The 10,276-nt window shown below is 53.2% G+C and overlaps 1 pseudogene; it reads right to left on the bottom strand.

The window, feature by feature from the left end:
* Positions 1 to 6,679: 6,679 nt before the first annotated feature.
* LOC119350729 overlaps positions 6,680 to 10,276 on the bottom strand; it is a 43,065-nt pseudogene continuing 39,468 nt past the window's right edge.

Below are 10,276 nucleotides of genomic sequence, written 5' to 3'. Positions count from 1 at the left end.
GGTGGCCATGGGTACGGCGACGATGGCGGCGAGCTCCGCTCGGTGCTGTGCGCGAGAGGGAAACAGAGGAGGGAATGGGGTCCAGGGGGAGAGAGGGGAGGTGCAGGGGGCGAGGGCGTCTCCGTGGCGTGAGGGGGAGGCTCGGGAACGCCTCGGTGGAAGCAGGAGGTGGCCGAGGCGGCATCGGCGCTCGCCACCGAGCTGCTTCGGTGCGAGGGGAGGAAGAAGACAAGGGGGAGGAGGTGGGCTGGGCCGGCCAGGTGGGGGGGGGAGCTGGGCCGGCTACAGGTAAGTGGCCCAGGTACTTCCTTCTCTCTCTCTCTTTTATTTCTATTTCAGTTTTGTTTTCTTTTTTTTAATTCTTTTGCCACTGTTTTGAATTAAAATAATAATTCAAACAATGCCAAAGCTCCTCTGAATATTTTATATTGCTAGATGGACTTTTCCAAAAGCTTATAAAATATTTCAGGGGGTATTTGAAATTATATTCTAATTATATGAATATAATTCAAATTCAAATAGCTAATGAATTAAATCCAAAGTCCCAAAAATAAATCCTTAAAAATGTTCAATATTTTGGTTGGGACCAGAACCCTTACCAAAAATTATCAAACATTTAAGAAGAGCCTTTTGGAGCAATGAATGAGATTTCTAGGGTTTTTGCCCCTCTTTTATTTAGGGTTTTGAGGCTTCCAATATTCCTCAATTCAAGTTTCAAAAATATAGACATGATGCACACATGAAGCTAGGCTAGAGCAATGCCGGAAACTAGGGATGTGACATAGAATATGTAGGAGCCAATATGGGCATCCAGGTCCCGCTATTGGTTATTGACCGGAGACGTGTCTCGGTCATGTCTACATTGTTCTCGAACCCGTAGGGTCCGCACGCTTAAGGTTATGATGACAGTTATATTATGAGTTTATGCATTTTGATGTACCGAAGGTTGTTCGGAGTCCCGGATGTGATCACGGACATGACGAGGAGTCTCGAAATGGTCGAGACGTAAAGATTGATATATTGGAAGCCTATATTTGGATATCGGAAGTGTTCCGGGTGAAATCGGGATTTTACCGGAATACCGGGAGGGTTACCGGAACCCCCCGGGAACCATATGGGCCATCATGGGCCTTAGTGGAAAGGAGAAATGGGCAGCCAAGGGGGCTGCGCGCCTCCCCCCTTCCCCTAGTCCTATTAGGACTAGGAGAGGTGGCCGGCCACCCCTCTCCCTCTTTCCCCCTTGGGAATCCTAGTTGGAATAGGATTGGGGGGGAGTCCTCCTGCGCCTCTCCCTCTTGGCCGGCGCCCCCTCCCCCCTTGGCTCCTTTATATACGGAGGCAGGGGCACCTCTAAACACACAAGTTGACACAAGTTGATCCACGTGATCGATTCCTTAGCCGTGTGCGGTGCCCCCTGCCACCATATTCCTCGATAATACTGTAGCGGAGTTTAGGCGAAGCCCTGCTGCTGTAGTTCATCAAGATCGTCACCACGCCGTTGTGCTGACGAAACTCTTCCCCGACACTTTGCTGGATCGGAGTCCGGGGATCGTCATCGAGCTGAACGTGTGATCGAACTCGGAGGTGCCGTAGTTTCGGTGCTTGATCGGTTGGATCGAGAAGACGTACGACTACTTCCTCTACGTCGTGTCATCGCTTCCGCAGTCGGTCTGTGTTGGGTACGTAGACAATACTCTCCCCTCGTTGCTATGCATCACATGATCTTGCGTGTGCGTAGGAAATTTTTTGAAATTACTACGAAACCCAACACAACAGCCCCCTAGGGTTTCCAACCCTAGGCGTTGGGCCCTTGGGTGGGGCGCACCAGCCCACCAGGGTCTGGTTCCCACACCACTTCAGCCCATGGGGCCCTCCGGGATAGGTGGCCCCACCCGGTGGACCCCTGGGACCCTTTCGGTGGTCCCGGTACAATACCGGTTACCCCCGAAACTTTCCCGATGGCCGAAACCTGACTTCCTATATATAATTCTTCACCTCCGGACCATTCCGGAACTCCTCGTGACGTCCGGGATCTCATCCAGGACTCCGAACAACTTTTGGGTTACTGCATACTCATATCTCTACAACCCTAGCGTCACCGAACCTTAAGTGTGTAGACCCTACGGGTTCGGGAGATATGCAGACATGACCGAGACGCCTCTCCGGTCAATAACCAACAGCGGGATCTGGATACCCATGTTGGCTCCCACATACTCCTCGATGATCTCATCGGATGAACCATGATGTCGAGGATTCAATCAATCCCGTATTCAATTCCCTTTGTCAACCGGTACGTTACTTGCCCGAGATTCGATCGTCGGTATCCTAATACCTCGTTCAATATCGTTACCGGCAAGTCACTTTACTCGTACCATAATGCATGATCCCGTGACCAGACACTTGGTCACTTTGAGCTCATGATGATGCACTTCCGAGTGGGCCCAGTGATACCTCTCCGTAATACGGAGTGACAAATCCCAGTCTGGATCCGTGTCAACCCAACAGACACTTTCGGAGATACCCGTAGTATACCTTTATAGTCACCCAGTTACGTTGTGACGTTTGGTACACCCAAAGCACTCCTACGGTATTCGGGAGTTACACGATCTCATGGTCTAAGGAAGAGATACTTGACATTGGAAAAAGCTCTAGCAAAACGAACTACACGATCTTGTGCTATGCTTAGGATTGGGTCTTGTCCATCACATCATTCTCCTAATGATGTGATACCGTTATCAATGACATCCAGTGTCCATAGTCAGGAAACCATGACTATCTGTTGATCAACGAGCTAGTCAACTAGAGGCTCACTAGGGACATGTTGTGGTCTAAGTATTCATACGTGTATTACAATTTCCGGATAATACAATTATAGCATGAATAAAAGACAACTATCATGAACAAAGAAATATAATAATAATCCTTTTATTATTGCCTCTAGGGCATATTTCCAACAGAAATACCGCTCCAGACGAGGAGTGATCGGAAAGTACCACACCACTTTTCGAGGAGCTTTCTTACTCTTCTTGTATCGAGTGACACCGCACACCGGACATATGGTAGACTCCGCGTGCTCGTCCCGATAAATGATGCAATTGTTCATGCACACATGGTATTTCACGTGCGGTAAATCCAGAGGGCACACGATTTTCTTTGCCTCCTCGAAACTGGTCGGGCACTTGTTCCCCTTGGGAAGACGTTCGTGCCAGAATGACATGTTCTCTTCGAAGCATGTGTTGGTCATTTTGTGTTTTACCTTCATCTCCAGAGCCATGAGCGTTACTTTCAGGCGGGTATCCTCGGGCCTGCATCCTTCATACCATGGAGTAACTGCGTCTATCTCCAGTTGATCCAGCTTGGCTTTCTCTCGGGCGGCAGCTCTTGCTTATCCGTCTGCTTGAGAAGCAGCTCTTGAATATGAGGGTCCTGCACCCAGCCCATCGATGGTCCATCGTTGTCTACACCGGCATCTTCATCTTCATGATCATGCCCTTCGTCTGCTCCGGCATCTTTCTCATCATCATGTCCGGCATGTTCTACATGATGATTGTGTACTGCATCTACTTCGTGATCATGTCCTGGAGATTCTTCGTCTTCTCGCCCACCCTCGCCACGGTTGTCTTGCTGCCCTTCCTCATTTCTTGCCCGGCCCCCATGGACGACTTCATAATCATCTTCATCACCTTACCACCGATAGCCATCCATGAAACCACGCAAGAGCAGGTGGTCCCGCACCTGTACGGAATCCGGGTCCATAAGGCTCCTCAGCTTGCATCTTCGACACGGAGATCTTATCTCCGTCTCGTTCTTTTGAAGCATCTCGGCCTTCGCGGAGCTCAAAAGCCTATTCACGATGCCTTCGGAGCATGGTCACCTCCGGGGTAGAGCAAAAGGATATTTTAGAACCAAGAAATTTTTTGGCATGACTTTGCCTAAAAATAGGACCAAAAATAATGCATAGTGCCAAATTCTCGCTGAAACGGAAATGAATCAACATTCCGGCAAAATATTGGCAACTATCGCATTTCAAATACCGGTACCTACAAACACAAACATATATGCAACACCACAAATATATGCAACACCACAAACATACGTAGATCTAGCTAGGCCATAAAAAATGCATGTGCACGTTGTTGGAGGGAGAAAAAAATAGATCTACAACATAAAGAAAGTTTTCCCCTTACTTACCTATCAAAAACAGGTGATTTAACCACTTAATTTGGGTGAATCTATGGTGCAAATGAGGTGAGGAGGAGGAGGCAGCCGAGACAAGCTTGGAGGAGGAGGTGGAGAGAATGAAGTGGGGAAAGTGAGTGTGGTAGGTGGTTGTCCAAAATATCTAGCTGGTCTCAAGTTACTAATGGCGCACCTGTTAAGTGGTGCACCATTACTAGTTTTGCCAAAAAAAATGTTAGTAGTGGCGCACCGTGGATGTGGTGCGCCATTACTAGTTTGAACTACTAATGGCGCACTACGCTCTGGTGTGCCATTACTAGTTTTATTAAAAAGGTAAAAAAATGTTAGTAGTGACGCACGGAGTGTGTGGTGCGCCATTACTAGTTAAAACTAGTAATGACGCACTATGCCCTAGTGCACCATTACTAGTTTTGGAAAAAAATGTTAGTAGTGGTGCATCCTGGGTGTGGTGTACCATTAGTGTGATGGACACTATTGACGTACCAACACATGGTGCGCCACTGCTATATAGTAGTGGCACACCACATGTGGTGCGCCATTAATGTCCATATTATCTATAGCCCTTTTCCTAGTAGTGTTGAGCCGAGCTCAGAAAAATGATTTGGTTGACACGCCCCTGGCCGGTGTAAAGTATTCCTGTGTAAGCTAATACAAGGCATTTTTAGATCACTAGTTTACAGGGGGGTATTATGTTATCCCATTGGAAGGATTGAAAATCCCTTCAAAAAAAAACAAAAATTTGAAGGGATTCAAACGTTAAGAATATTTAGCAAGTGATTGCTACTAGTGCTTTAGAGCCTCGTGACTAAGATGATAATATGATCAATTTCTAAGAAAAATACACCATGATCTAGCAGATATTTATTCTAAAGAAGTATTTTCTTTACATAATGTTAAAGTACATATGCATATCTCTTGTATTTGATAGCATATGATTTGTAATCATCTCCTGCCTTATCTCTAGAAGATGCTTCTTGCCCTTCAAGCCATGTACCTATATAAACCGCACGAGAGGCTCAATACAACATCAATCATATTCCATCAATCCTTCTCCCTCTATCCTTCTACACATAACACTAACATGAGGGTTTCTTTTCACCCTGAAAGAGCCGAAGCTCTGAATTAATCAAACACTAACATTACGTGATAATTCCAGGTGAAGAGGAAATACAACCCGGTCCTTGGGGAATCATCTGCCCTCTCCATCTAGCACATGTCGATATTGCGGAGATGTTACTACTGCTAGAGATTCGTGCCGCTGCTGGAACAAAATCTAGAATCCACACAAACAGACAAGAAGTCATTGACCTATATATCCGATAAGTGTTGATGTCGCCGACCCCAAAGGATCCATGGCCGAGAGAATAAGATGGTGATAGGTCGACTATACCTAAACGTATCTCCGAGTGAAAGAAATAACCAGATTGGCGTCGTTGTTGCGGAAGCAACACCAATCTTACGAAGATGCAACCAACTCCCCGTGTTCTCACAAAGAGAAATGCAAACTTGTCTACCCGATCTCGATGCTAGACCCGATATGGCACACACCGCTGAAGCCCGATAAGAAGCCACTGGAGACCTATTGAACACCTGCTACCACCACTATCGGAAGGGTTGAAAATTGCAGATGGCAGAAACCTACATGTCCAGCCGATCTCGTTGTTGGGTCGATGGCACATGCATCATCGAAATGGAGTAGAAGTTGGAGGAACCATTATTGAACACCGTCGCCACCGTTGCTGGAAGGCACAGAGTGACGGGCAGGCAGAGACCTACCTAATATCATATTACGAAGAAACTCTATATCCCACTGGTAGATCGGGGTTTCCCTGCACACTGCTATCGACGGAGCCGGTGGAAGAGGATAAACCCGACGATCTTTTGATGGAGGAAGGTGACAACGGAGGAGGAACACTAGATTCATGTGGCTAGGGACTCCCCCAATACGAAGGTTTTCCCCTATGTTTTGAACTTCGATGTTTTTATATTTTGCCCGTTTTCAGAAATATTTGTGCCAGTGCTCCGAGACCTTGTTTGTTAAAACTTACTCCTTTGTATTGAGATAAGAATGCCATTGTTTACTTTTCAGGAGGAAGACAATCAAATGAAATAAGATAGAATTTCTAGTTATTCTATAATATTTTCCTGGGTGCACCCTCGTTGAGGCTTGAGCTAAGTACTTACTACGTAGTAGATCTTTTTCGCTAACACCACAGATTGTATTCCATATCACACTTGCTATTTTACAGGCAACTGGAATTTTATTTCAGTTCAGTCGATTCCCGCATGGCAAGGAAACATGGCCAAGCCGAGACGGGGACGCCCTACTTGGCCGCGTGCCAACGGCTTCATTAGCGGAGGCGAGGAGGAGGCGGAAGAGGGAGAAGGTGACGGAGGAGGACAAAGGGGAATCCATTGAATGCATGAAAAATTTCATGCAACTGACCATAGTTTCCTGGAAGAGACACGATTATGATGATTATGCATCAGTGCTACTGGTTACGCCCACTGCGGCCATGAACTCCTCGTCGGCGACGAGCCTGGCGAGCGCCTCGGGAGCGAGGCACACCTCCAGCGCCATGCTCCCTCCGCGGCCTCGCCCCTCGTACACCGTCGCCTTCCCGTCCACCTTGTTCCCCGCGCCGCTCCGGACGGCCAGCGGCGCGCCCCACCCGAAGTCGTTCCCGTACACGTCGAACCGCGGCGAGCTCCCCGTCAACAACATCGTCGGAGCGGAAGCCACGAGCTCGGGCAGGTGCGCGAAGCTGGGCTCCTGCTCCTGGGGGCATGACGCGAGCTTGTCCCTCGCGCTCGCCTCGTCAAACGACGCCACGGCCCGGTTCAGCTGCCATGCCGCCCAGCCCAGGCCGTTGCCCATGATCTCGCCGGCGGATGATTTCGCGGTGACGTGCGCCAGCGCGTTGCCCGCGTAAGACGCTGGTATGCCGCCAACGCGGCCCCGACATCCAACGTAGATGATGTACACCGTCTCCTGCTCCGGCGCGAGCCGCCGGGCGCGGCACACGGCGCGCCACAGGTGCGCGAGCAGGGCTTGCAGCGAGGAGATGGTGGTGGTGCTGGAGATCTCGCCGTTCGCCGTTGCCTTGAGCTTCTTCAAGGTCGCCGCCGAAAAATGGAGGAAGCATTCCTGCACCGGCTGAACAGATCTAGACACCGGCCGACGATGTCCTCCAGCTTGCCGAAGGGTAGAGGGATGGGGATTGTGCAGCCGTCGAAGAACCACTTGTCGAACACGGGCAACGGCGTGGACATCATAGCATCGTTGCCAGCGGCGGCGTCACCGGCACCCAGGCCGAGGCGGGTTAGCTCGGACCAGGTGTTCAAAAACTGCCAGAAGGTCGTCCCGTCGGCGACGCTGTGGTTCATCGACATGGCGATGAAGACGCCGTCGGCGAGCTCGGTTACCTGCGCGGCGAGGACCGGGTGCGAGTCGGCAATGGCGTCTGCGCCGAGCATCCCGTTGAGCGGGAAGAAGGACCAGACCACCCGCGGAATAAGGAGCGAGACAGTGACGTCTGTTGTTGCAGGCTAGCCCTAGCTCTCTCAAGCTCTAGCTCACTCAGTTCTCACCTCCGACTCGATCAAGGAAGAAGAAGACTAGAGGAGGGAGATGGACACAGGGACACAAGAAAATTTTCTTGGCGCACGTACGCCAACGGCGTCCTTTTCCTTGAGCACGAACTCAATACACCCAGCCATTGATACACAGAGGATCGGCGAGAGTTTATACCCACGCACACACGTGCGCATGCCACGCCCACGGCGCACCCACTCGCCCACGCCCCGCGTCCATCGCTATACCTGGCCCGCGCTCCCGTCGCGCCCGCACACGGACGACGCGGCCACCAACAGCCCTGGACGCGGTCACACCTCCGGCTCCATCGCTAGCTGGAAACGAACCACGCGCACGCACGCGCGGTCACACACGCACACGACACATCCAGCCCGCGCCCGAACGCACACTGGCCACTGCCGTGGTTTTATTTGTCTAACATTCACCCCCCTAAGCCACGGCCTCGCCGCACGGCCTGCCGACAGGGGCCTTGGCTCGTCGTCGTCGTCTCGTCGCCATGGCCGCCGCACCGCACCGCTGCTGCCTTCACCACGCCGTTGACGTCGTTGTAGCCGCCACCGCCCTGACGTCGCTGCCACGCCTGCCGCCGTGCCGCCATGCCCTTCGAGCGCATTCCCCACGTCCCCGCGCTCCCGGCCCACGCTCCCGCCGCGCACGTACGCGATCTGCGCACCAGGTCCAGCGCCTCGACGTGGTCCGCACCCGCGGTCCCGACGTGCCCGCTACGTCTGGCGCGCGCCCATACACGCGCCCGACGCGGTGAGCCCGTCGCCGCGGCTTGTTCTGCCACACTCCGCATGCCACCAGCCCGCGCTCCGACGCGACCAACGCGGCCGATCCGGCGTATCCCGGAGCTTGGTCTTTCCTCCGCCGAGCCGCGCCGCGCCGCGCCACCGCAGCCTCTGCGCCACCGCGCAGGTCCGCCGCGGCCGCCGCGCTCTCCACACGCCCGGCATCACCGTGCTCCGCCGCCGCACGGGACGAGCGCCATTGCCGGCGAGCTCCTCCGAACCCGATGCTCCGATACCAATTGTTGTTGCAGGCTAGCCCTAGCTCTCTCAAGCTCTAGCTCACTCAGCTCTCACCTCCGACTCGATCAAGGAAGAAGAAGACTAGAGGAGGGAGATGGACACAGGGACACAAGAAAATTTTCTTGGCGCACGTACGCCACCGCCGCTCGAACGGCGTCCTTTTCCTTGAGCACGAACTCAATACACCCGGCCATTGATACACATAGGATCGGCGAGAGTTTATACCCACGCACACACGTACGCATGCCACGCCCACGGTGCACCCACTCGCCCACGCCCCGCGTTCATCGCTATACCTGGCCCACGCTCCCATCTCGCCCGCACGCGGACGACGCGGCCACCAACAGCCCTGGACGCGGTCACACCTCCGGCTCCATCGCTAGCTGGAAACGAACCACGCGCACGCACGCGCGGTCACACACGCACACGACACATCCAGCCCGCGCCCGAATGCACACTGGCCACTGCCGTGGCTTTATTTGTCTAACAACGTCCGCGACGGCGACGCCGGGCGCCACGGCGTGGACGAACTCGGCGCCCTCGCCGCTGCAGCGGAGCGAAATGGCGAGGCTCTCAGGCGACGCCCTGCCCTCTCTAGCCGGCGCCACGGTGAGGCGCCCGGCATAGGGGTAGAAGCGGCCCAGGGCGCGTGCGAAGGAAGAAGCCAGACGTTCGACGTCGACGTCGTGGCGTCCCTGTCCGCCGGTGGGATTTCCGTGCAGTGAGCCCGTGACACCATGATCGATCGTCGCCCCTCCCCGTGATTCAGCTTTGGACTTAGGACCATAAAACTGTAGACGAGCAAAAAATGTTTCAAAAAACACAAAAGGTAAACTGTTCGTCCTGTGGATGGATCTCTCTTGCAGTTGCAAACCAACAGAGAACGGTTATGCATTATCCTGCTGAAAGCTCAAAGAAGCCGTAGCAACATGCAATTCGGTAAGGCCGACTCCAACGGTAACAAGGTAGCCGTACGGGAAGGTGTGGCTCGATCACCTCCTTATCAGGAAGAGCTAATGCTTATGCTTACTGGGTATTTAGAGTATCTCCAATAGGCGTGCCAAAAGATGCGTCCGCGCGGTAAAATCGACATTTAGCGCGCGCGGCCCGGTTTCGCGCGCTCCAGCGGTGACGGCAAATTACCGCGCGCGGGAAGCGTTTGCGCGCGCGGGAGAAAGCGGCAGCTGGCGCGCCGCTTCACGCGCGTCTATAAAATCCGACGCTCACCACACTGTCACACGCCCTTCTCCTCGCCACCTCGCCGCTCTTTCTCGCCGCTTTCCCCCCACCACCGCGCCACCGGTGTTCTTCGGGCTACCGCGGCGTCCGCGAGCGCCCGAGCGGCTCGTACTCCGCCGAGATCCGGTCCGGCGACGTTCGGCTTGGCCTCGGGTCGTTCCGGACCGCGCACGAGGCGGCCCGCGCGTACGACGCGGCGGCGTGGCGCTTG

The sequence above is a fragment of the Triticum dicoccoides genome, chromosome 1B (genome assembly GCF_002162155.2).
Source record: "Triticum dicoccoides isolate Atlit2015 ecotype Zavitan chromosome 1B, WEW_v2.0, whole genome shotgun sequence".
Classification (NCBI taxonomy): domain Eukaryota; kingdom Viridiplantae; phylum Streptophyta; class Magnoliopsida; order Poales; family Poaceae; genus Triticum; species Triticum dicoccoides.
The sequence above is the reverse complement of the archived record's forward strand: the minus strand, read 5'-3'. Positions and strand labels throughout refer to the sequence as shown.